Source organism: Bombus fervidus, chromosome 11 (genome assembly GCF_041682495.2).
Source record: "Bombus fervidus isolate BK054 chromosome 11, iyBomFerv1, whole genome shotgun sequence".
Lineage (NCBI taxonomy): Eukaryota > Metazoa > Arthropoda > Insecta > Hymenoptera > Apidae > Bombus > Bombus fervidus.
The window spans coordinates 6008227-6036076 of NC_091527.1; the positions used below are offsets into that span (position 1 = coordinate 6008227).

The window sequence follows — 27850 nt, forward strand, 5'->3', positions numbered from 1 at the left end:
AAAATAATTTATGGAACAAACGGAGGTATAAAGGAGACGTGAATGAATGATTTCATCCGCTGCATCGCTGGTCTTCGAGATGACGTCGTCTTTACTCGACTTTCTATTTATTCCCCATCGTTCCGCTTTTAAATTAAAGCGAAAGGTTTCGGGAAACGCAGCCGTTTCGTCGTATTACTCATCGAGGTGGATCATAAAACGCGACTTATTTACATGGGCGGACACTTTAACACGTTTGTTGGCTGCATCTCCATAAATCATACGTCTAGGATACGTCTTAATGATCGCTGCCTGGAGAAACAAGCAATCATCTAATCACATATAATTTCCCTAATGTCTCTCCTTCCGACTGCAACTTGGAGAAACAACTACAAGCAAAGAAGCACGTGCAATTTCTTTCAAGTCTTCTTTAACCGAAGATTTATTGTATTAGTACTCCGAAATTAAATGGCAAATGTCAAACTAAAGATCAAATACTACAAAAGCACTTGACTTTGCTGCGAAATAAATGATGCGTTTATAACAATCTGAAACATCGAAATAATCCTCGAATTCTGCATTCTTAACCCTATTACGGTTCTCGAACGTCCTTTCACCTCTTCCGTTAACTCCTTGAACCGGGGTCATTCATTGTTAATACGATCCACTTTATTCTCTGTATTTGTGAAGCGAGTACTATTAAATATAATTAAAATACTTGACACAAAAGAAGAAAAATCAGGGGCAAGCGTCGAAAGAAACGTGACGATAAAACGTGAAAAGAAGTTTAGTACAAGGTAAACATTATTCTCGCGATTCTCGGGTCAGCGGCAATCGAATGGTTGAAAGGAAGGTTGATAATTTGAAGAAAAGTATAAAAAGTAGAAATCCTCGTTTCGATTTTTCTTAAGGAAACAAAATCTTGAAAGACGTATTGCAATATAACGGGTGTTACGGAAACTCCCGCTACTGTGTGTCCGTAAGTTTAGGCTTTCGAATAATCTAAAAAAAATTCCCGAAACACTCGTAAACGAGCCTAATAAAACAGACAGCGCGTGTTCATCTACCCCGCGTAGAAATTCAAGGCTCGAACAAGTATACAGCAACCTTCCCTCGGGGTGTAGCCAAACATCGGGGAACAAAAAGACGAAGAGAAAACACACGTACGCCTACAAAATTTCGCTGGTCTAACGTGCATTCATCGGACGGAATGCAATTACGTTGGAACCGTGGTCGTGGAAGGTTCGTTTCGGCCGGCTGAAAAAAGACGCGGCTTCTGTTTTCCAAGTCGCCGTGGCATCTGGAGGAATAAAAGCTGTGTAAACGTACGATCCTATCCCGTGTGTATATACGCGCATACAGAAAGCTTCGAATGGATTATGGATGCAACGCCGTCACGTGTTAGCTCGCGTTATGGCGTTCGTTGAAAATGTGAAAGCCACGTCGCTCGTGGTTGGCTGCCGCCAGTTTCGTTCGCTCGATGAAAAATTCACCGTCGAATACTTTCGATGAAATATCACCGAGCTGGTCGCAGGTTGGCTCATAGCGACGACGGCAGAGATCACCGAGTCGATGGCGTGCACGATGGCACGACGAGAAACGGGACGCCACCACCCGATATCGATACTAATATTAGAGCGCTTATCGCCAACCGATAGACCGGACCGCGTTTAATTGCATCGATCTCCGGTCATTTGTCGATTTGCTCGCGCCTTGCTGTCGCCTTTCAGCCGATTAATTGGATACGGTAGCACCGATTCCAGCTCTTAACTCTTATCCTTCTGCAGACAGACGAAAGAGCCACGCTCCGCCCTCCAATTTTATTCGTTTCGACGTCTGCTTCCGTCGAGAAAAATTTCAATTCGGTCCGCAACTTTTTCTTAATTATTACCAACTGCAACGATGGTCGAAAGAATGTATAATCGGATAATATATTCGCTTTTCAATGCGAATTATAATTGGCAAGATGAACGAATGTACGATATCGTTCTACTTGATGAGTGTTTAGTACAGAGAAGACGTTAACACTTTGACTGCCACGCCGAAATCACACGTTTCACTCAGGACGTCACGGGAATATTTTTATTATTCAAAGCATATAATGGTAAAATAATAATAAATTGATGATAGACAATATTCTTCCCCAATCGACCGTTTTTCTTATTGATGGTCACGGGTGACCACCGTGGTAACACGATTATGGGAAAGTCGAATTATCCTTCAACGCAGTCGATTTCACTGGGATATTCGATTGTTCCACAGTTGAAGCACGTTTTCTTTTCCATCTAAAGAAATACGATCGATTTCTATGTCATCCAATCGTTTAACACTTTGACTGCCACGCCGAAATCACACGTTTCGCTCAGGACGCCACGGGAATATTTTTATTATTCAAAGCATATAATGGTAAAATAATAATAAATTGACAATGTAAGACAATATTCTTCCCCAATGGAACGTTTATCTTATTGGTGGTCACCGGTGACCACAGTTGCGTCTTGGTAACAGTTGATAGCGACGTATTATAACAAGGCTTCGTTTATTTCAACAAACCATTCGCATTCGTAATTTCGTCGTAAGCAGAATATATTGTTAAAATGTGTAGAAGATATTAGTAAACAGTATTTGCTCATTCTATATATAATATTAAGGTATGTTCACACTTCTAACTTCGATTATATGATTATAAAGCAGCATTTACGATTATTTTCTAAGGTGTGTTTATAATAATGTTCGTAGATTAGCCCTCAAAGATGTGGATGCAAACACAGTGCACCGTTAAATGCAAGATTTGTTCTCTTTTTTTTATTGATGTTCTAATAAAAATGTTTAATCGTTCAATGGGGCACTTTTTATTTCAAGGTATCTTCTATTTATCGGTTATATTCAAAATGACCTAACTGTCAATTTTCATTCAATTTTTACAATTATAAGAAGTTCACGCGCTCCGGTCACCAATGACCACCGTGGCAGTCAAAGTGTTAATCGTATTATAGTTGTACAACAAATAGGAGGAGGATTTGATCGTTTTAGCTTCCAGGCGGCTGGGTACCATTCTGGGAATACCAGAAGAATATTTACCGTTTCAGGGTGGTCTAATTTTCTATTCTCTTCTACCTTTTGACAGACTTTAGCAGCTTCGATCTTCCATTAACTTCGCTATAAATATTACCTTAGCTTACTTATTGACAAATATTGCTCAATTTACCATTAAACACAAACATTAGTGGACTAAGTCCGCTCTTAGGAAATTCTTAGTCAGCCTTTCGTCTTATCTACCTTTCTGTAATTTTTACAATTGTAAGATCACCAATGACCACCGTGGCAGTAAAAGTGTTAATGCTTATTTGTTCTCGCATACGTAAGTTTCGATTTCGAACTTTTCCCCGTTCGCTACTTTACATTGAGGAGGGAGAAATTTGTCATAGAACGCACGCATTGAATGTTAAGGTTTACAATAAAAATATTGAAACTCGTTTTTCGCGAATGACCGATATATTTTCCTGATTTTCTTGTACGAGTTTCCATTCAGAGCAACCGGCATGAGAGACGCTGGATATATATTGGGTTGGTAACTAAGTGATTGCAGATTTTATGATTAGGTGGTAATGCTATTTAAATTTATTATTATTTTGCCATTATATGCTTTGAATAATAAAAATACTCCCGTGGCGTCCTGAGCGAAACATGTGCCATTTAAAAAGTTGCGAAATTAATGAAAAATCGACTTCGCCCGTTTGATTTTAAGACGCTCGGATACGAGTTCGTTCGAAGTAAACTACGACGAAGAAGTGGATGCGTGTAAAGAAAAATGCGCTAATCCAGCGCTGATAAAGGCGAATTTGTGACCGAGTATTTGCGTTACGAGTGGTCATTCGAATCTGCCTTGCAGGCGCAACAGGAAACGTTATCGCTGACCACTTTAAATAACTTGGAACAATAAAGGAACAGTGAAGCATGTCGTAATACTTACTCGGTAATTGTCGACGATTAGTCGCGATCTTTTCTTCGCGAATAAAAACACCATGTTGTAAAATGTAATCGTTCTCCTGGAAAAATCTGACATCGTTATGGGGCTTTGATAAATCCCTTGGTGTAACGAGTGGAACGAATTTGTCGGTTTATATAATAAATCATAGGGATAATTTGGAACTTTCTCTCGGTTATGAGGATAAATGGACAACGTCGGAGAAATACAGCGACTATCAGGGAGGAAGGATTTCGTAGAATCTTGTCAGGCTAGTTTTGTTGTTGCGATATAAAAAGCCAGCTTGCAGACGTTAACGAGATCTCGAAACGTCTTGTTAATTTAATGTAATTGAATTTTCTACGCGAGTCGTGGAAAAAGTGCTTAGGAAAATGTTTGGTTAATGACGCTCGGATGATTAATTCTTCGCAGGTGTAACGCGCGTGCAAATATAATAAACAAGCAGATCTTTTCGTCAGATCTCTGTTTATCTTATTTTATTGTTTATTACTTATTTTCTTCTTTTATCCCTTCCCATCTTCCCTTTCTCCCCTTTTCACTCTGTACTCTTCTTCTATTTGGTTATCAAATAAGTAACGCGATTTTTTCGAGAATTAAATTTCAAACAATGGCCGTTGTTACCGTCGAAATTTCTAGACAACTTAATAGAACAAAGCAGAAAATAATAAAAGGACACGAGAAAATTCACCGCTGAAATCCAGCCAACAACTAATTTCTTATTTCCATCTAAATTTTCATCTAAGAAAATCAACGACCGAGTTACCTATAACCCTGTAAGGGTACCTACCCTAACTAAGTATTAATAATAACCTAATATCCCTCGCATTTCCTCGGAAAAACATTTAAATACAATTACTGTCTACATTACTCGCTCTCCTCTACCATAACATCACCTTTCGCCACATAAAACCCGCTTCTTAATCGTTCCAACTCTCCCTGAACTCCTGTAAATAACTGGCGAAAAGTATCCACTGTCGCTTCGTTTCAACCCCAGAAACGAGCCCCACCAGTGTCGTATCGAAGAAATCTCTTGACAACAAATTACGGACGAAATTCGTCGGGCAGCCAACATTCTGGTGAAAGATTCAGTAAGGTCGAACAACGTGGTGCATTAGGCAACGAGGACAGATATACGGGTGGTGGTAGGCTCGTCGATTACAGCTACGTGGCGGGCGCCGTGCCTCCGGGCGAAAGAAACAGCGAAGAAAGTGGCGGTTAAGGTCCCGGAGGAGCGACGAACTTAAGCTAAACGAAATATCCCCGGGGGCGGTCGACAAAAGGGAAACAGCATCGAGGAAAAGTTTGCTCGAGATGTGTTACGAGGATGGCCGCGAGATCGTCTCTTTTCATCGATGTGGGCGGTGCCGTAGCGAAGAAGAAAGACCTGTTTCTGGACGTGGCCGAAGAAAACTCGCGGATAAAGGCAACGAACGTGCGCGAATCCGGTCGAAGGTTCTGTGTCGGTGAAAATGTTGACCCGGTTGCCATCCCACGGAGTTTCTCGCTCAGCTAAAAGAGATGGCGATAAGAGAACCCTGGTCGAACGACCATTTTGTCCGATGGGATTGAAAATACAGTTTCGTACCGCTGGTTTTTCCAGGATCGTGAATACGTAAGTTTGACGAGATCGAGATGATTTGGTTCTTTGCGATTCTCAGATTAAAACCCCGCTACTGTTGCTCCTTCGCTTAATCACGTCTCTGATATCTACTCTTAAGGGAATGTAAGTTTCATTCCGAATTACATTCTGATACTACGTTCCAGATATCGTCACGAAAGTAGACACGAAAATCAGCGAAGATAGAGTTCGAATGGTTCGCAGCGATAATTCAATTGACCTAACAAACAGGTGCTTGTCGCAGTCTCGTTAAGATGGTTCAAATGAAAATGAAGAAGCTTCGCAGGAACGAAGTGACGTAAAATGCGAAGAGCAAGGAAGACGCGTGTCCTAAATCTGTCTTTTGCAAACATAGAGCAAGCAAAGAGATTAGAGAAAGAAATAGGACCATGAATTTAACAGTAGCATCCACTAAAATGTTACACGGAAACGTTTCTACGTAAAACCAGCCGTAGATCCTGTCGCAAGCAGGAAATATCGCGAACTGTACCTGAAATCATGCAGCAGCTTAACCAGCATCTTGTACGGGCGTAGAAATTCTCCTCAACGTAATCTACTCCTCGGTTGGAGGCCAGCAACTCATTTACCCAACCTCGCAGCTTTTTCAACGACGCATTTACGTTGCTTTCAGCCACCACCAGCTAACGTTGGAAGCGCAACACGGCCTTCGCCGGTCTCAGTGCAATTAAGCGGCTTTTAAAGGCTCCTAATCGAATCATCATTCGCATGTTCTCGCGTTATCCACGGCACAGCGGTGAAACTGGCGAGGATGGAAGAAGAAAGAGACGATAGAGGAATTTAGAGGAAGAAAAAAAAATATATCCTTTCGTGGTGGCTTTCATTACGTCCGTACCGAGCCTCTTCCTCGGCTCTCCCAGGACCGCTGAGCAAATTGAATCACAACTGGATTTAATAAAGCTCGGCTCGTGTTTAGCCTGTACGCGGTGAAGTTAGCGTGTCGCCTCTTGGGAAGATAATGCCCTCGTCAACTCGCTTAGCATAAAGTTCCGAGACAGTGCGGCGACATTGAGTTATCAGAAGAGAAGACACCGTGACGAAAAAAGCATGGCCAGGAGGACCTCGAGACGCAATATAATTTTTTTTTCTCTGCCGTTCTTTTCTCCGTTTTTCTATACTTCTCTTTCTCCTTTCAATTTGCTTGTTCTTGATTCCTCGTTTCCTTATTCGAAAGGCGTAAGATGACCAGTCAGGATTGCACCGCTTCACGTTGCAAACTCTTCCTGCATTTTCGTTTTTCTTCTTCAGTTGAATATTCTCTAGCTCTTAGTTGAAGAGAATACAACGGAAGCTCTCTACGCGATATTAAAATCTGCAATTAGGACGAAGTTTTCTCGTTAAACGCGATCGACCGTGTTTCGATCGCGTTCATGGAATTTTTCATTAACGAGTAACCATCTCCGTTAATGAACAACTGCTGCAGCCAGACAAGTGTCTTGATAACGCAACGTGCACGTTAACCGGCACTGTAAAATAGCAGTTTGCCGGAATGTAAACCGTGGCTACCCTCTATGACTGTTATATAAATCACTAGCTTCTTCGTTATTAAGAGATTGCGAATAAACAAAATAGGGTACAGGTGGCTGCAGTATCAAATTTTCATCGTATCGTGCACCAGCAGGTATTACAATTCAACACGGGAATTTTCTGGCCGCAAGAATTTATTCTCTTGCACTTTCTCTATCGAGTAGTCCAAGCCACGTATCTATTGAAATGGGTCGGTAGCTTTTTCGCAAAGGAAAGCAGATCTGTCGCGAATTCTTTCTGATTAACATATTGCCTTCTAAACGAATAATGTTCACTGTTCGTTGACAAATTTCTTATACGTATATAAGCACAAGCTGCTTGTAAAAATGTCTATCGCGACAATAAACGTACGACTACTGGCCGTTTGCAAAAGCGTCTATCCTATGAGCGAAAATAAAACTGCTCGCTGCTCGTAAAAATGTCTGTTTTGCCGATGAACATGGAACTACACGCTGCTTGTAAAAATGTCCATCCCGTCGATAGACTTGAAACTATACGCTGCTTATAAAACTGTCTACTCCATCGATGAGCATGGAACTACTCGCTGCCTGTAAAGTGTCCATCCTGCTAGTGAACATGAAACTACTTTCTGCTTGTAAAAATATCAATCCTGCCGATGAACATGGAACGATCTTTTATTTTTTTGCTACTAAAACTGTCTTCTGTCCCGTAGACGAACGTAGAATCGTTGGCGAGTTATTTACAAGTAACAGGGTGGAACGATCTTCGCTGTTCCCCGACAAGTTCCTTGCTCGTTCTACGCAACAACGGGCATATTACGAAGGCGTTTCGCGATCTATTCGCGAACGCCAGCGTGAACGCGAACTAAGGCCAAGTTTCTCTCCCAAGAAACGTCGCCATTGCTCGTGATGATCGTTCGCTGGATTCTAGGATTATTGGAGATCGCTTCTATCGAGTTTCAGTGTCTGCGAAAGTTGTAGAGTTCGCCGAGTTCTAGCCATCTAGGATTATCGGAGATGGCGCGATTCTACGAAATTCCTCGACCTCGAACGATCCTCGAAACTTTCCAAGTTTCCAAAATTTCCGTCACGCGTTCGCGACGTCGTTATCGACACCGGTCGTTACGTTTCTACGATAGGATTTGTCGCGGGATTGTTCGTGCAAATGAATCGAAACCGGAACACGTAAGCCTGAACGAGCTTTCAGCTTTGCCGTTTCATCTTCTAATAAAAACGTCGCGTGTCGCGATACAATGTCCAGCAAAGTAGTATACGTCCGGTTTGTAGACACGTGGACACCGTTTGTCGTTTAAATTAGGAGCCTGGGCTCGGTCTTTCGCGATATCATAAATTAAAATATACGTACGAAATATTCCTGCGATATCACAGATTATTCGTGCGATATCATGGATCCTGATATATTCGCGCGATATCAAAGATGACGTTTGCTGATGGGGAAGAAAAAAGCTTTCAAGTCTCGTGCGATCTTTGGATTATTACTTCCTCGAACTCTATTTTTTGCGTCGTTAGAAAATTGATTAAGTTCGAAGAAAATACGAAAGGACAATTATCGATACGATATGACACGTAATCAGAGGATTTTGTTGCTGGAAAGTTGATCGACGAGGCGAAACACATTTCACGAGCTGTCGAATCGCGTGAAAAGTTATTCGCTCGTCGCAAAGCTCGTACGTTCATCGCAATTATCAATGGTTTGCTGTGTGTTCACGGTGCATCAACGCGACAACGACACGATCTAACTAGCTAACTCTGCTTTGCATCTCGCTTTCCAACTGATGATATCCTTCGTTACGTGTGCATCGCTTACGCTAAACCGCGCAAACTAAAACAATCAGTCGCCATATCGTGTCATCTGTTATGACTGTAACATGCGAAACACGAAGTAACTACGGTCTGCGAGAATAAAGACAGAGCTGATTCTCCGTGCCAAAATCATCTATAAATTACAAGGTAAAATACTTTTCAAACCAAACTACCGTATAACAGTTCAAGACAGGCTTCCTGTTGACCTTGGGAATAATATTCCTAATTAGTGCAAGGTTACCGCAAGCAAGCGAATCTTTTAACAAGTTTCATAGCAAATATGTACGCAAGAGATCGATCTCAGAACTATTTTTTATTCAACTTTCCCCGTTTCGAAACCCTCGTTGAAATCAAACGTTTGTCTACCACGAAATTTTGGCTTGGCAACTATACATTGCTAACTAATGACAAAATCCGCAATCACTTAGTTGCCAAGCCAATACCATAGAATAGTCTGAACGATGAAGAATTATGAAGAAGTAAAGCGAACGAGTATTCTGTTAATTTTGTATCTTGATGTCACTTTGAGATATTTGGTTGGCAACTAAGTGATTGCGGATTTTGTCATTACGACCTAATGACAAAATTCTATTCTATTGATTTGGCAACTAAGTGACTGGGGATTTTGTCATTACGACCTAATGACAAAATTCTATTTTATTGGGTTGGTAACTAAGTGATTGCGGATTTTGTCATTAGGTAGCAATGTATAGTTGCCAAGCCAACATTTCGTGGTAGACAAACGTTTGATTTCAACGAGGGTTTCGAGACGGAGAAAGTTGAATTAAAAATAGTTCTGAGATCGATTTCCTGCGTAAATATTTGCTATGAAACTTGCTAAAAGATTCGCTTGCTTGCGATAAGCTATTATTTAATATTATTGCGAAGGTCAACAGGAAGCGTGTCATTACGACCTAATGAGAAAATCCGCAATCATTTAGTTGCCAAGCCAATAGTAAGAGATCACGGAAACTTAATAACTGAACTATTTTCAACCTCTTATTCAACCTAGTCTCGTTTCATCGCTCGAAATAAAATTCTCATGTGCTACAAATTTGCTCTTAAATATTAACGATAGAATACAAAGGCCTGCAGCAAATGAAAAGAAAGCAAAGGAAAGTTATACAAAATCTACTGGCGCTTTCCCATACTGAAAAGATCAACAACCCCATCAATGGCCGATACCGCAACCATCCCCGTTTTTCATTGTTGAATCGTCGGCGATCAGGCCGGAGGATAAATCGTCGTTACGGAAGCGGAATAACAGTTTCCATCAGCTTGCTGGTCGGATGCACCGGCGGCTGCGAAGTGTCCATAAAAATTGATCTCGGAGCATTGAATGTTACAGCGTGCGATGTCCAGCTTGGCGAACATTCCCGACACGTTTGCTGAACGCACACCAAGTATATAGGTACACGACGAGATGAAAGGGTCCTATCGATGAATTTCTTCGCGACGCTTTCTGAGTAAACACGCCGGTGCATATGAAGTCGGCGTACAGTCGATTTTTTTTTTCATATATATGAAATTGCAATTTCGAGAGGCTGAAAACAATAAAAACTGGGAGGGGGGGTGTTCGTCCTTCGTCTCTACGAAGGAAGATGAGAAATGCGTATATTATATGGTAAGTGATCGATTCTCGATCGTAATAAAAATGGCTGGGTGTAAAGATCGATCGGTTTTGATGGACCCTTTGCATAGCAAAACTTTTACGACACGATCGGACTAGAAACTTCAGCGATCTACTTTTATAGCAAAACTTTGACGAGAAGAGACGAAATTGTAAATGTTTGTACACTCGTTTGTACTTTCATGCGGCGGTATTTTTCCTTTCACTTTTCTTTTTTTTTTTTTCGTGTGAGAATTAATAGGAGAAATCATTTGAATATCGTTGATTTACAAACGCGATGTCAGTGGAGAGCAGAGAGTTAACACTTTGGGGATGCGAATTCGCGTCTTGCACAGATCGAAACTGCAAATTTTACGTTTCCCCGGCAACCATCCTTTGTAACGTTCATTATTTTCCCAGCTGAGTGTGAAAATTAGCAAATGTAGCATCAAAAGTGCCATTTGCAACGCGGGCTCCATAAAACTAGCGACATTTTCTCGCGGATATTGCCAAGGTTTATCGCGTACCTGTATATATTTAAGGCAAGAAAATAGGAAAAAGAAAAAAGGAGGCAGCGAAAGGTTGGTGCGATATTTTCCCCTGATTCGACTGACCATTGGGAATTCGCGTTCCGCGCGAGCGCAGCAGAAGATAAAAGAGGGAAAAGGGAAAAGTGGAATCGACCGGAGGAACGAAACGAATCACCGGAAAAATGGGCAATGCCACGCACCTCTGCCCTTTATTATGACCAGATATTATGTAACTTGATGTTCGTTCTACCGGAAAAATTACATTTACCCGCATAATACGCTTCGCTATAACCGCTAATCGTGAAACACGCCATGGGAATGAACAGAGAGACATTCGGTCCGATTATTTTTTCCACCGTGGACTAATTTGAATTTGGTCCAAGAAGATATAAAACGGAAAACCTGTGTTATTCCTTAGAATTCAGAGAATCGGAAACGTGGATTCTATTTCTAATTGTTTTCTCGGTACGCGATGTGAGGTAGCGTAAATTCGTGGCAACAGCGATTCGTTAGAACGTGTAATACATTTCTCACTCGCGTGTTCAATCAACAAGTTCTTGGCACTCGACGCGAGGACAGATATTTTGGCATCCACTGTCCCACCATTTAGCTTTTCCTTACGTTTCAGGTAAATTCGCGACTGCAGTGAATTTGACAAACGATCTACGCTAAAAATACCGACGGTAAGAGCGTTTACATTTAATTTTCCTTCGGAATAACAGATAAAATCGAATTATCGATCGATATTTCATAACAACGAATGACGACGACGATTTGAACAATAGCGTTTATCAAACACGGGCAATTTTACTCGCGTGTGCAAAATCTTTGCAAATTGTTTGCATAAGCGTGTGCCAGCGATGCGGGATTATAAATAGCGGAGGAATTCGGCATTTAGAGGCAGTCAACGATGAGTCACAAGCCTCCAGGGTGTTATTCGTAGACGTTTCCCTTTCGTTCGTACGCTAAAACAATGCTCTTTGACGCCGCGAACTGCGACTTGTCAAAGGGCCTCGCCGCAGTTCTGCACGCGGCCCCACGACGACTCTTCCTTAGTTTTCACACCAGTGTTAATTGACTTTCGACGGATTCCTGCTGACTAGTCGTCGCTCCTCTCTTTTAACACCGATCCTCTTAAATTTCAAAAGACAGTTAACTGGAAATTTTGCTCCATCAATTATTAGGTTGTCCGAAAAGTTTTCTTTAATGAAATGATAGACGTACAATGTTTTTTGTTTTATATTAGTTTATTGAATTATGCGCGAACGTAATAATTGGATCATACCTAATTCAATAAAATAATATAAAACAGAAATTGTTGTTCATCTATTATCTTCTTATAAAACGAAAGTAACTTTTCGGACAACCTATAGATTCTTTGAAATTTTCTTTGAAAGTCTTAGTTTTAGATTGTTTAGGATCATTCTCAAAGTAGCTCGATACATCTAATCTCGTTTATTTATAAGAATTACTGAAACATCTTAAAACCGTTATTCGTGTGTTGATACTTCTTTCTCAGATAAGATAAATAATAAAGATAATATTACGAAACTGGGAGTTCGCTAGGAGCCGGATTTACTTTGAACCTAATTCAATCCATGTCGCTTATTCACGAATATTCAAGCTTTTAAAACTCTCTCTTTATCTGCTAATTACACGAAACGGGGAATTATCAGATGAAACTGCGAAAACGCCCGATACGGGCCGGATTTATTAATCCAAACACCTCGCTTGTTTATAACAATCATCGAACTACTTTGAAACTTCCACTTTTCCCATTAATCGCATAAAGCACGAAATTATGCAGATGAAACTGCAAAATGGCAATAAGTCGATCGCTGGACTTATTATTATGCCGGATTTGCATGAAAACTCCCATTTCTCAGTGTATTAGTAACCAAATACGTTTCCGATCGTTAACGTTCACGTAGTTAGCCGAGTACCGGAGAAGCTAAACCCGGCGTCGTACCCAGGTTCCATCCTTTCCGCCAAATCCGGGAGTTTCAGCCGACGTTGGTAACTTCAGAAATTCGTCGAATTACCAACAACTACGTAATTTCACTCCTCCTTCCTCCGAATAAGAGTAGTTGTACGTGCACGGAATAATCTGGCCGGCTATCGCGATTCGAATCGTCGCACTAACTCCACGACGAAACACACTTTTGCATCCTTCACGTGAAATCGCATCACGAGCAGCGCGATCAAGCTACTTAGCTGTCGGGTTAGAAAAGAGCATGATTAACGTCGGTGTTCGTGGCTCATTATAGGACGCGTCGAGGTCACTGACACTTAACTGTCCCTTGACGGACGCTATCGAAGATGGAACGCGATTTCCGGTCTGTCTAACAGCTGACTATACACCGTACGCGCCGCTGTCAATTCCAATGTGTCTGATTTCGAATGTACGAGTTATTGTGAGGGATGTAACAGTAGCGTAACGACGATGGAGCTGCAAAGTAGATTATAAATTGATTCAGAATTGGAATTGGTTCTATGGACGTTGGCTGATGGTGGTTGACACATTTGCAGCTTTTTAGATTTGCATTGGTTTGCGAAAGTATTCCGACACTTGCGTACGTAGGAAACTTTTATGTCTTTTTTAATGCATAGAGTTGAATATTAAACGTATAGTTGATTAACACATAAAAGGAGGAAGTGATTGTCTTAGCTTCCGGGAGGATGGGATGTGATGTTGCCAGCTAACATCCGAGGAATATTTAATATTTCAGGATGGTCTAATTTTCTATTCTCTTCTATATTTTGACAGACATAAGCAGCTTTAATCTTCCATTAACTTCGCTATAAATATTACCTAAGCTTACTTGTTGATAAATATTACCCAATTTACCATCAAACACAAATCTTAGTGGACTAAGTCCGCTCTTAGGAAATTCTTAACATTTTACCGATCGATAGCCGATTAATCGGCTTTTTGTTCCCAACGCTTACTGACTGATAGCCTATTAATCGGCTTTTTGTCGCCGACAATCTTTCTCATTATTTGAGCAGTAATTTGTTATTTAGTACTAAGATACCTTGCTCAGTTGCGTCAGTTGCGTTGCTTTGTAAGCTCCCACAGTTTTATACCAATTTGAGAAACGTATCGTACGTGATGAATAAAAAGAATGGTATTGGAGAGTCTAAACAGAGCCGGCGCCAGGGAGAATCTGCGCCTGAGATACCGGTCGGATGTGCGTATGCTGTTGAATCGATTGGTGAAGTGTTAACACTTTGACTGCCACGCCGAAATCACACGTTTCGCTCAGGACGCCACGGGAGTGTTTTTATTATTCAAAGCATATAATGGCAAAATAATAATAAATTGATGATAGACAATATTCTTCCCCAATCGACCGTTTTTCTTATTGATGGTCACGGGTGACCACCGTGGTAGCACGATTATGGGAAAGTCGAATTATCCTTCAACGCAGTCGATTTCACTGGGATATTCGATTGTAACACAGTTGAAGCACGTTTTCTTTTCCATCTAAAGAAATACGATCGATTTCTATGTCATCCAATCGTTTAACACTTTGACTGCCACGCCGAAATCACACGTTTCGCTCAGGACGCCACGGGAGTATTTTTATTATTCAAAGTATATAATGGCAAAATAATAATAAATTGATGATGTAAAACAATATTCTTCCCCAATGGACCGTTTATCTTATTGGTGATCACGGGTGACCACCGTGGCGCCTTGGTAACAGTTGATAGCGACATATTAAATCAAGACTTCGTTTATTTCAACAAACCATTCGCGTTCGTTGTTTCGTCGTAAGCAAAACGTGTAGAATATATTGTTGAAGCGTGTAGAAAATATTAGTAAACGGTATTTGCTCATTCTATATATAATAGTAAGGTATGTTCACACTTCTAACTTCGATTATACGATTATAAAGCAGCATTTACGATTATTTTCTAAGGTGTGTTTATAATAATGTTCGTAGATTAGTTTTCAAAGATATGGAAGCAAACACAGTGCACCTTTAGATGCAAGATTTATTCTCTTTTTTTTATTGATGTTCTAATAGAAATGTTTAATCGTTCAATGGGGCACTTTTTATTTCAAAGAATCTTCTATTTATCGGTTATATTCAAAATGCTCTAACTCAATTTTCATTCAATTTTTACAATTATAAGAAGTTCAAGCGCTCCGATCATCAATGACCACCGTGGCAGTCAAAGTGTTAATCGTATTATAGTTGTGCAACAAATAGGAGGAGGATCTGATCGTTTTAGCTTCCGGGAGGCTGGGTACCATTCTGGGAATACCAGAAGAATATTTACCGTTTCAGGGTGGTCTAATTTTCTATTCTCTTCTACCTTTTGACAGACTTTAGCAGCTTTGATCTTCCATTAACTTCGCTATAAATATTACCTCAGCTTACTTATTGACAAATATTGTCAATAAGTCTGCTCTTAGGAAATTCTTAGTCAGCCTTTCGTGTTATCTAACCATGTTATAAGTACTTACATTTCTGAATCAATTCCAAACAATAGTCCCGTCACATACAATAAATGGCAATAACGTAATGATGCTTTGATATCGTGACTCGATCGACGATAGTCGGATTAAAGTCGATCAACACTTTCTCGAACGCGATATCAAGTCTTCTTGAGCCTTAGGTTAAGTTCGACGATCCTTCAAAGGGCTGATCCGATCGATGCTTTTATCGTGAGTCGCGAGGAATTTTATTTCACGGATTAATCTCTGCGACGACCTGTGAATCAACAAGGTGTGCCTCTTTGTAAAAATGTCACGCTCGATCGAAAGGCGATCGTGATTCACGATCCTCTGTTGAATCAGTGCGGTGACATCGCACGTGACACGTGCATCTCGATCGCGGTATCATCGACCTGCGGTCTAGGATCCAGAAGATTAAGCGGTTTCGCTAGAATAAAATTTTGCTGTATAAACAGAGGCAAACATTCCACGTATTCTGATATCATTTCCTTTCTTCGAAGTCTTAGTTAAGGTCTTACGCATCGATCTTACTGTTGCAGGTTACCGCAATGTGTAATACATAATAATTTAACATCGTAGCAGTACGTTTTGAGAAAGTACAATTTACACACACACACACACACACACACACACACACATATATATAGGGATTACAATAGCTTGAAATACACTGGGATGCACTGAATTTACAGCAATGTAACTTATTCGTATTTGGAACTGAAGGAAGCTGGCATGGCAGATGAAGTTTGAATTTCGTGAGAAGCATCTGTATATTTTCCGGAGAATCGTAGGAACAAAAGATTGAAACTCGCTTCAACGAGTTTGATAGTTCTGCTATTGAATATTTCATCGAAACTTTCGAAACGTTTGAAGCTCGCAAAAAAGTCCCTGAAAATTGTGAAATACTTTGAAGCACAGAAAATGAGAAATTGTAATTATGAATAATCATGCGTCGGAACTGAAAGAGAAAAATTTGCCGAATTTTGGGCAAGTAGCGAAGCGTATCGCGGCAAACATCGGAACGTTTGCTACGAGCAAATGTCCACGAGGCAAAGGAAAATTCGCTTTCACGAGATAATTCACTTCAGCAGGGACAGCTTTACGAAATGAAAATTCGATTCCGGGAAGCGTCGTTCGCGCGGCCATTTCACGTTTTTTTTTCTTTTTTCCTTTTTCATCTTGACGTCGCGAGTCTCGCGAAACCCGCTCAAACTGGCTGACGAGCGCTAATTAACTCGCAATGCCATGCAGCCCCGACTAATTGGGCTTGTTCTATAATTAACCATGGCCAACTCTAATCGGTCTGGCTTTTCGTTCCACGCTATCACCGAAACGAAACGTTTCGAACCGATAAAATTCAAACGCGAAATTTCGTACGATGTACACGTCGTTGTATAAACTCTGAGAAAGACAGGTCAGCTCCTCATCTACGTTGAACCTGTAGAACCGTTTGTTCCAACCATCTTTCCGGTTCCTAATGAAGGTCTATATGGGACGAGCAATCTGTGTTAATTAACCGTGTCCTGCGTGATCGGGGCATCGATGATGTTGCCAAAGAGATTAAAGCATCTCTGGTATGACGATGGAGAGAAAGAGAGAGAAAATTTTTCTTTTAATGATTCATCGAGCGTTGGCATTGATGGATTTTCTCTGTTTTCTAAAAAATGTTATTAGAAATTTGATTGGTAATTAAATGAAGATTAAAGTTACTTTATTATTATTATCGAAAATATGGTAATTATTACTTTGATATGGCTATCGATCTGTGGGAAAGTAACTTTATTGCCTATATTTTACGGTTTTTCCAGCGCTGTTCATACTGGCTAGCAGAAATATAAAAATTCAACCGAAGAGATTGAAGTATCTCCGGAATGGAACGAGGGACGTTCCTCTAATGATTCATCGATTAATTACGCTCTAAAGTATTTTGTCTGTGCTCTCCGTCTGCTCATTGGCAATTAAATGGAAATTACGGTGGAGTTATTTTAACATTATTATTGAAAATTGTTAGCCTGAAGTGTCCGTCGTCCTTTTGAAAAGATAATTGAAAAATAATTCATCTCGTGATTTTCAAGCACCGTCCTTTCAAATCGCCAATAACTTTTTAAACAAACTGACCAATGCAAGTGCGAAAGATTCATTGATACATACTACGTTTCTAATTAAAATATCGCATCAAAGTAAACATTTTTCTTAAACGTTGGGAACGTTACAATGTCGCAGAATTTCTATGTTTTAAACACTGCCGACTAAATCTATGCATAGTCATGTCGCTTCTTTATCGGTCAATTGCCGATACGATCGAGAGAAGAATTAAAGACGGCCGATTAAGCTCACAGCGAATCGTTCGACAGGAGAAAGTGTGTCAGAGTGTCGAATCCTTTTTGAGAAATTTTCAATGGTCTCCGAAGATTGGAACAGCGACTAACCACGAAGAGAAGGCAGCTATTTACGACGATTTCTGCGGAACACGAGGACGCAGCTTGCAGCCAAAGGCGGTCGTGCAGAAGTGATAAAAGAGAAGAGGAAAAGAAAAAAAAAAACCAGCGGGAAACAAGAGAGATAAAGGGCTGGCAATAAGTATCGAACGAAAGACGATCGAGAGAAAGGTTGAAGGAGGCGGACAGGGTGGGAAGAGCATCGCAATAAAAAGCCGAGAGAAAAACTGATCGGAAAGGTTAAATGCTGACGGCGGATAGACGCGACCAGACGGCGTTCCCATAAACATAACCCATGCAACCGACGTAAAACATAAAACTGGCTGAAAGAATGATGGTCGACGTAGGACGAGCACAATGGTACCCATTCAAGTAAGTTTACGCGGCATCGTTTAAGCGTCGTTATCACAATACGGCGAACCTTCGTGCCCTGTGTTCCACCCAACGTCGGACTTGACTGACGTATAGACGTGCCACGGGTAGAGCGAAGTCGATGACGAGAGGCAAGTGTCGTTTGTGGATCGCATTAGGAAATTCATTGGCTTTTATTTTTATCTACGCGTTTATGGGCAATTTTAGAGTAAAAATGTACAGAATTCGGAGGACACGTAAAGTATGGAAAATGGATATGAACTTAATCTACGACTTTCCAAGAATTCCTTCACGTTTTTCCGAATGTCGCGACAAACATTTCTTTCCAACGTCGTCTTCGTACCGGTGAAACTAGATAATTACCGTTTCCAATCAATCGGCACGTCGAAGTTATGCTACAATTTACGGACGCGTGATAAATCTTGTGGAAATTAAGTTTCTTTTTGTCGTTGATCGTGTCACGTAGGAGACACAAGAAATCGCGAAATTGACAGATCACCGGTGATCCTTGCGTCACAGTTCAAACGTTTCACAAATAAGATAAAGAATTGAACTTTACACATAGTGATCAAATTTATTGCACGAATCCAACAGAGTGACGGTTCAGAGTGTTAGAACAGAGAGAATGTCGAGAACTGATTTGAGGAAGGTTTGTCCGAAAAGTGTCTTTCTTTCGCAAACGTGTCTTTTACAACAGTGCAGCTTCATAAAAACGTGAAACCAAGTCTGTGAAATGTCGCGGTGTTTATCTCAACAGAACAAAATGGATCGTACGTATATAAAACAAAAAATGTTGTGCTTCTATTATTTCCTCATAAAACGAAAGGAACTTTTCGGACAACATAAAACGATCATTCTTGCTCATTGCTATTTAACGGGTGGAATAAATTTCAGGTCTCGTTTGTTCGGTCGTGTCCACGAGGATATGAAACTGCATAAAGGTAAGTGGACGTATCCAGGTGGAGACAAATCGTAATAATATCAAGCGAGTGAAACAACGTACGTGAATCAGGAATTTCGCTATTGCAATTGCCACGAGTCATAATCGGAATAGTCTGGTCTATGTGACATTTAAAGGTGCTTAGTATATATAAAATACGAGCTACGCCTTCTATATCGGAAAGATATAAAAAAAACAGAGTAAAAGAAGCCTTTATGGGTATTAACACTTTGACTGCCATGCTGAAATCACACGTTTCGCTCTGGACGCCACGGGAGTATTTTTATTATTCAAAGCATATAATGGTAAAATAATAATAAATTGATGATGTAAGACAATATTCTTCCCCAATCGACCGTTTTTCTTATTGATGGTCACGGGTGATCATCGTGGCAACACGATTATGGGAAAGTCGAATTATCCTTCAACGCAGTCGATTTCACTGGGGTATTCGATTGTTCCACAGTTGAAGCACGTTTTCTTTTCCATCTAAAGAAATACGATCGATTTCTATGTCATCCAATCGTTTAACACTTTGACTGCCACGCCGAAATCATACGTTTCGCTCAGGACGCCACGGGAGTATTTTTATTATTCAAAGCATATAATGGCAAAATAATAATAAATTGATGATGTAAGACAATATTCTTCCCCAATGGACCGTTTTTCTTATTGATGGTCACGGGTGACCACCGTGGCGCCTTGGTAACAGTTGATAGCGACGTATTATAACGAGGCTTCGTTTATTTCAACGAACCATTCGCATTCGTAATTTCGTCGTAAGCAAAACGTGCAGAATATATTGTTGAAACGTGTAGAAGATATTAGTAAACGGTATTTGCTCATTTTATATATAATAGTAAGGTATGTTCACACTTCTAACTTCGATTATACGATTATAAAGCAGCATTTACTATTATTCTCTAAGGTGTGTTTATAATAATGTTCGTAGATTAGTCTTCAAAGATATGGATGCAAACACAGTGCCCAGCTGGATGCAATATTTGTTCTCTTTTTCTTTTATCGATATTCTAATAGAAATGTTTAATCGTTCAATGGGGCACTTTTTATTTCAAAGTATCTTCTATTTATCGGTTATATTCAAAATGCTCTAACTCAATTTTCATTCAATTTTTACAAGTAGTTCAAGCGCTCCGGTCACCAATGACCCACTGTGACGTCACAGGAGAAACCGTGGCCGGTCATATATGACCCAGCGTGGCAGTCAAAGTGTTAATACAACGATCTTTGAGACGTGGCGTCTGTTCTGAAGAGCAGATAGTCTGTCAGGTTCAATGATTACGAATTGAATATCGCTTATACGTAATTGCAAAGTCATTATTCGTAAAACGTTGCGCATAATCCCATTTTACATCGAGGAAGCGAACGATTCGGATTCAGTATGCTTCGATACGAGGTTATTGTCTGCGAGCCAAAGTACGTAATTCACCGAGGAAGAGAAGAATACAAAATGAACGCGAATAGAAGAAGACATTATCCCCTCTGATTCGATTTATACACACCGATGCTGAAAATTCATGGCGGTTGCTCGATAATCCGACGATCCAGTCCTATCGATACACTCGCGTAATTAGCTAGTATTGCACGAGTTCCATCAATCTCGTTCAACATGTACGTTGCACGGCTCGACCACACGCATCGTGCACCTCTAGTCACGTTTACAATCTCTGTAACATTGTACCTCACCGATACACGCTGCGTCCCCTTCATTGTCGCAATAATTTCTAATTAACCAACGTTGAGCCGCGATCCACGTTCAAACTTGGACTATCCCCTTTAGAATCATCATAGACCGAAATACGAAATAAATCAGGTTAGATTGCTGCAGAGAGAGAGAGAGAGAGAGAGAGAGAGAGAGAGAGAGAGAGAGGCGGATATCCCAGCGTGATATCAAACACACCGACGTTTAGTTTCTATAGGGTGGTGTTCAAACCCATAATGGCTCATAATTGCACAGTCGGCGGCCGATTGAATCCTATTAATTTCGGTCGTCGTTGTAGCTCCCTGCCGCTATCATTATCAACGTTGTTCCCTGGCTGAACGTCGTGCTCCCTTGAAAATACCGTGGTCAGTCCGCGCTAGTACCGCGTAATTAACGTAATTACCGGTCAGCTTAATTATCGTTCGATCGAGATGGAAAACTTCGAAGTACAAAGCTTCTGTGTGTGTAACAGAAGCAAGAAGTTTCGACAGCTGCTTTTATTTCCAGGTAATAGAGTGCAACGTTACTGACTCTGGATAACGATATGGAAATTGTAGAGAGGAAGGAGAGAAAAGAGAGATTGAAACGCAGGCAAAAGCGCGAGGATTACGAGTGGCGTGTAAAAATTGACAAAGTTTAGAATTTGTTTAACAAGCGAATAGGAAATGGAAAGACGAGGTAGTTCGAGGCGATATTAACGTAGCTGTTGACTTTATCTCGACGTTGTTCGAAGGAAAGCTTTTACACAACAGCGACGATACGCGCTACATGCAAAAGCTTTTCCGCTGAAATATCGCGTAGCCATCTTGGCTAGATCTCTTAAAATGAACAATTTCTCTCTGATCAGTAAAATATAGAATCTGTGTGAAACGTACCGTAGAATTTTTCAAGCCAATTAACGACTGTAGAAGCTTTAAGAAATATTTCTTTACAGAATTCGGTATTCTGAAATTACGATGACGGTGCAGACCCTTAAGAATTTAGCAAATAGAAACGAATTTATGAAAGATAGGCCTGTTTTATAGTACACGAGGATACTTGCTTCAAAATTATCTATGTTTACAAAGTGACAAAATACTGTAGTTCGAAGAAGGCGAGTAGATTAAATTGGAAAGAATTTACACGATGTAACAGTGTAGTTCGTGTTTGATTTTTTGATGGAACGAAGAAGTCCGTTTTCCATGGCTTCAGCTCGCTTTAATACAGGTCACAGTGGCAAAAAAGAAGAACCGGCCAGGCCCGAGTCCAGGCCAGCACAGCGAGACATGTGTTACGTGTTAACTCGGCTTTCTCGGCGACCAGTTGCATCAGCCGGAGGAAACGACGAGATTGCCAGTCCCTCTGGCTTCAGCCTGCACAGTCAATTAACACTTGCTGCTTTTTTCATCCTTCTTTTGCATATTCCTTTTTGTCCCCTTTCGCCTCTCTCGTTCGTTCGTCGATGAGCAATGTAACTTTCGTAGCGAATCGGTATGGATTCGCTTTGATTATTACGCCAAGAGAAAGAGAGTGCAGTTTGATTGAAAATTTTTAAAAATTCATATACGTTTTTTTGTATTTTTCTCTGTTCTATAAAATCTTCTATGTCTATGCTTTTAAGTACTGCTTCCTTATTTCTTATTCTGTAACACATTGCTTTGATATTACATTATCGCGTCGCTAATAAGCAATTTCTTTGTACCAGTTACCAGTTCCTGTTCCTCTTATCAGACTCAAAAATATGTACACAGCGATTAACCGCAATTACTTTATCTTCTAAACTGTAATTTCCTTATCTTCTTACGGACAAGAAAAGATCCTTTTACAGTGGGTTAATGTGAATTTCTTGTTGGAAGAGATGCCAGTAAATTTACAGTAAAAGTAAAAGAAGAAAATGCTGTAGAATTTTCCATAAGATCTGCGCCTCTTCGTTCAAAATCTGATACCATTACGAGTCTTACAGCTGAAAAAAGCACGCTTCTGCTGCTCGAATACTCGAAAGCTTCGAAACGTTACTTGAAAAACCGTGGATGCAATGACTCAGAGGCACGCTATTACCTGTTATTTCCTCCGATCGTCCCTCAATCAGAGACATATTTCATCCTTATCGTCGACCATAATCGCGTCGGTTTGAAAATTCACACGATACAAGACAAACGAACTTCCAACGCGATGAAATATCGAGAGGAGGGATTTTATCTGCATTGGTTCGATCCAATGGCTCCATGAAAACGGCGTTTGCAACGACAAATGCCGACTCTTGTGAAACATCAGATAAAAATGTATTTAACTACATCGAATTATCGCAAATTTCTCTGAAATTAGCAGTTCGATAAAATAAAAAGATGGCTATATCGAACGTGAAAAACGAAAAGCGCCCGAGGCAAACGTTCATTCGGGTCACGCGCGTTGCACGAATTAGCGTCGACGAATAGTCATTAGCGTGAACTTTTAACAAGCGTTTCGAGCAGATGCGAGCATTCAGCAGCAAAACTTGCAACAAAGAACGCCTGAATCCGGGCGCAGCCTGTACGCTTCGACATCTGCAACCGCGACTTTTTCTCATCCGAACAGTTTGCAACTCAACCCTGTTGCTAATTGTTCTACGAAAGCTTCCATACACCGTGCACCATGGATATTATTTATTCGCCTATTTGTTTATGGTGTACAGAGATTGTACATATTGAGAATCTTGCAAAGTAAACGTCTGAGCTTTGACAGTTTTCAACATTCATCACTTTCAACGTTAACACTGGGACTAACCACACCACTCAAATTCACTGGTTTTACAATTTTATTTTAAAATTCCTACTCATATTATATTTTCCTTTCGCGATGATGTAATGACTTTCGCAACGATAACTAAAAGGATAATATAATGAATTTTATTTTGTTTTTTATGTATTCAAACTGAAAATAATTTTGTATCGAGGATACTTATACCAATACCAGTCAAAATGTAAAAGGTTTTGCAATCTGTTCATCGAACCCCAATTAACCAGTTCCCTCGTTTTCTACAACTTCCCACACGTTTTTACAATTTTCACTGCGTGTCATTCAATATGACGATATCCGGATCGATCGCTAGATCGCTAGATGCTAACACTACAACTACCACACCAGTTAAATTGACTGGTTTTACAATTTTATTTTAAAATTCCTACTTAATGAATTCCTAATATAATGAATTTTATTTTGTTTTTTATGTATTCGAACTGAAAATAATTTTGTATCGAAGCTACTTATGCCAATACCAGTCAAAATGTAAAAGGTTTTGCAATCTGTTCATCGAACTCCAATTAACCAGTTTCCTCGTTTTCTACAACTTCCCGCAGGTTCTTACAATTTTCACTGCGTGTCATTCAATATGACGATATCCGGATCGATCGATAGATCGCTAGATGCTAACACTACAACTACCACACCAGTTAAATTGACTGGCTTTACAATTTTATTTTAAAATTCCTACTTAATGAATTCCTAATATAATGAATTTTATTTTGTTTTTTATGTATTCAAACTGAAAATAATTTTGTATCGAGGCTACTTATGCCAATACCAGTCAAAATGTAAAAGGTTTTGCAATCTGTTCATCGAACCCCAATTAACCAGTTCCCTCGTTTTCTACAACTTCCCACACGTCTTTACAATTTTCACTGCGTATCATTCAATACGACGATATCAGTTATCAGGAAAATTCTTGATCGATTGCTAGATCGCTAGATGCTAACACTAGAAATACCACAGCAGTCAAAATGATTGGTTCTACAATTTTATAAATGTGTCAACCCTCGTTTAGGGATCATAGTCCTAGATAGGTTAATAATACCAAAAATAATTAATTATTTAAATTAATTAAATAATAATTAATAATACCAATCATAACATGGAATTCCTCCTGTAAGAAAATAATAAATCAAAAAATATACAAATATTCTATTATTACGTATTTTTTAAAGGTCAATCATTTTCACTGGCTTTGGTAGAAATAGCTTCGTGTTAACTATCGGTAGTTCTAGTGTTAGTCGGTTGGAAAATTCAGGGAAAAATTCCACTGTCATTCGTGAAATATATTGAATAAACGAGACCACGGAACGACAGCTAAATATCGGAAAATCCAGCTGTATAAATGCGGAGATTAATTAAAATCGTCGTTGCAAAATGTAAAATAGTCGCGGAGATGATTTTGCAAAAGCGAAGATTGGTGAAACGGCAATCTGAAAGAGTACGTTTACTCAAAAGCGGTATTTTCTAAAGACCTCGTCTTGTTAAGCGTTGAAGAGCTTCGAAGAAGGCCACGAGAAAACAGAAGATAATGCGTGTTGCAAAAGAATCGATTACCTCATCTCCGAAACTTCTTCCTTGTCTGCCGTATAATTAAATTCGTGTCCACGTACCTCGAGTATTTGACCTAGAAAAAGAAGATAAAAATTCTTTTTATTCGATATTACGATAGCATTCCTATCGTCATAATCGTTCTATCGAATTTTCATAAAACGATGGAATGACGTGCATGCAAAGCTAAACAGTTTCATTGTTCCCTTGTTACTCGAATGTTTGTGTTGAGGTTATTAGATGTATGTGAACACAAAGGAACGCGCGGATATATTGTAAGGTAGAAAATATATTTTAAATACTTAAGTGTAAATACAAATCGAAATATAATTGAGCTATCTACAGTTTATGGTTTGCCTTCAACCCAGTCTTTTGTCTATACGGTGTCGATGACTTCAGTGCTTGAGAAAACTAAAAGACCGGATGTAGAGTTTTCTTAGAAGCGATGACCACTTCAACAATAATGATCTGCTAAACAATAACTTCAAAGATAAGAACGAACGTTTGCTCTGCTACCATTCCATGTACCGTCCAAATCATACGACTCGCTTAATTTCCATATGCAATATAAATAAATAAAAAATTAGCCAAAAACTTGAAAACTTGGGGATTAAAGTTTGCTGTGCAATTAAATCCCTGTTATTTGCCATAGCACGAAACTTTCGCTTTTGTCAACAGATTTAAAGATAAATATATCGCCGTTTCCTTTTCCTTTTTTTTTTTTTTTGTTTCCGTTTATTTTACAATCAATTCTCGTTAGAGAATTTTAAGTAAATTTATCTGGCGTGGTACTATGACATGGTTAATAAGCGTTTATAGTATGTTTGAATCTAGTGCTTAGGTCTAAGGCGTAATGTCTTTTTAGCCTGTGGATCTGTTCCGACGTGTCGAGTAGTTGAGTAATTAGTAATTATCGCCGTTTGACGACAAATATTTGCATACCAATAGCTTCTATGTGAGCATTGTCAGGTTCGTTGTAAAACCTTATCAGTACAATCGTAATAGTCACGCCTTGTTAAAATTCCGACGAAATTTCAAAAGATTTCGCATAAAGCACATAATAGGCGCATACGTAAAATGTTTCTACAGGTGTCGGAATATTTTCGCGAACCACGGTATATCGCAGCCGGTACTTCAGAAATTCCACTTTATTAGAAACGATCGCCTAGATATAGGGTTTTCATCCGTGCTATAGGAACTAAGCCCTACGTATATGTGCCATATACCAAAGCTATTAATCAACGTGAACTATGGACTCGGAAATGCGTGTAACTTGGTCTATAGATAACTATGAATAACTATGTGCATGAATAACTGGAATCGCTATAGAATCTCTATAAATAAACACGTAAGTTTCCTGGCAATCAGTTTAGTGATAGTCGTGGAAATCCCAGGGTTTGGAGATAAAACGTACGCGAAAGTTTTTGATAAGGATGAGTCACGTTAATTTACTTCGAACGATTCGTGCAGTGACGCAATGCAGTGGAATTGGTCGGCTCGTGCGAGTACATTCGATTGGAACAATCCAGCTGCGCAAGATTAAGCGTTTGGATATCAGTGGTCTAATTTAAGTCACTTTGAAGCGGCTGCCTAAATAGCGTGTGGTGAGATCAATTATTTACATATTCAGTACACCGATAGACACAAACCAACTGTAGTCCATCCTTACGGTACTATCAAACGAAATTAATCGAGGAATCTTGCATCGGTCGCGAATGATTTCAAAAATCGGATAAATTTTAGTATCACACGCATATCTGGCTCTGCTTCAGAGACTTGGAACTTTCCGACTATCGTATTACGTATCGAACAGTTTCACTCAGTCCATCGTTGGAAAATCCAAGATCTCGCGTTGTATGAGGCTCCAACACGCAGCTCCAAGAAATAATAAACGTAAAATCCCGTTTATTTAATAAGAGAAAGAAATTCGACGAACTTCACCAAACGTGCGAACGCAGGAAGATGCAAGCGGTGAGAAAAGCAAAGAAAAAAGATAAAATATCGATCGAGTCGTTGGAACTACGGTGCACTTTGCATAATTTTGACATTCCTAAATTAAACATACTCCGACATAATCTCCCCAGGGGCAAGTCCTTTTTTTCTCTCGACACAGAAGCGTTAATGGTCTTCCACTTTCCCCGAAGTGCGATTAACCCACGAAACACAGGCTGCATAGTGTTTGGAGTGGCGTGGTCGCGCGCTTAAAAGCTCATCCTATCCGACAATAGGAATTCCAACTCCTCATTCGTCAAGCCAACCGCATTTTCGTCGCTCAGCCGCAGCAACGTCAGCTTCTAGGAAGCGTTCGAATGTGGAGCATTAAAATTCAACGGGGCATCAAGAATGTAAAACGTAAGCGACCTTTCCGGCTAGTCGGCCTACAGAGAAAATTCTCTCTCTCTCTCTCTCTCTCTTTTTACACGGTGTTAAAGGTCTGCGAGGGACAGGAAACTCGCGTCCAATAGGCGAGGAGGGGACCAAGCCTTCGTACAAGTTCTCGTCTCTTCCATCTCTACGGATTATCCTGGACTACCGGCCGATG

At 40.0% G+C, this 27850-nt stretch overlaps 1 protein-coding gene across 4 annotated transcripts in view; it reads right to left on the minus strand.

The window, feature by feature from the left end:
- Window positions 1-27850, minus strand: part of LOC139992385 (uncharacterized) — a 110989-nt gene that overhangs the window by 39875 nt on the left and 43264 nt on the right. For 2 of the 4 annotated variants that reach the window (XM_072013172.1, XM_072013178.1), the window contains exon 2: window positions 25371-25384. The exons of 1 other annotated variant lie outside the window; for it this stretch is intronic. The gene's annotated coding sequence lies outside the window, so the exon portion shown is untranslated. Of the gene's footprint in view, window positions 1-25314; window positions 25336-25370; window positions 25385-27850 lie in introns of those variants that run through there. One more of the 4 variants, XM_072013173.1, reaches the window with a different exon arrangement.